Raw genomic sequence first — 471 nt, forward strand, 5'->3', positions numbered from 1 at the left:
GACACAGACACACAGCTTTAAGTCTTGGTTGAAGATTGGGTACTTGTCCGGGGGGGGCGGGTATGGAATTTTAGGATCCAAGGGCATTGGGTCTGGTGGAATGGACTTTGGGGGTATAAGTGTGGGTTTGAAGGGTCTGTGGGCAAGGATGTGGGGGAGTGGGAGTTAGGATTGGAGTAGAGGACAGGGGTTTTGGGGTGTCAAAACCAGAATTGTGGGTGAAGCAGGTGATATGAGGGCAGATGACTGGAGTCTGAAGGTGGATGTTCTTGGGTTTCAGGGTGGAGGCTCTGGGAGGGTCAGAGGAGAGTTAGGACCCAAAGCCTGGTTGAAAGTCTGAGGCCTGGGCAGTGGACGAATACCCACGTTTGAGGGAGGTCTTAGGAAGCTTAGGAAGTGAGAGATCCTAGAAGGGGAGGGGAAGATCTCAGAGCTCTTGGACCAGTTTCTCCATGCTACTCCCCACCTCTG

Source organism: Crocuta crocuta, unplaced genomic scaffold, assembly GCF_008692635.1.
Source record: "Crocuta crocuta isolate KB4526 unplaced genomic scaffold, BGI_CrCroc_1.0 scaffold77, whole genome shotgun sequence".
Lineage (NCBI taxonomy): Eukaryota > Metazoa > Chordata > Mammalia > Carnivora > Hyaenidae > Crocuta > Crocuta crocuta.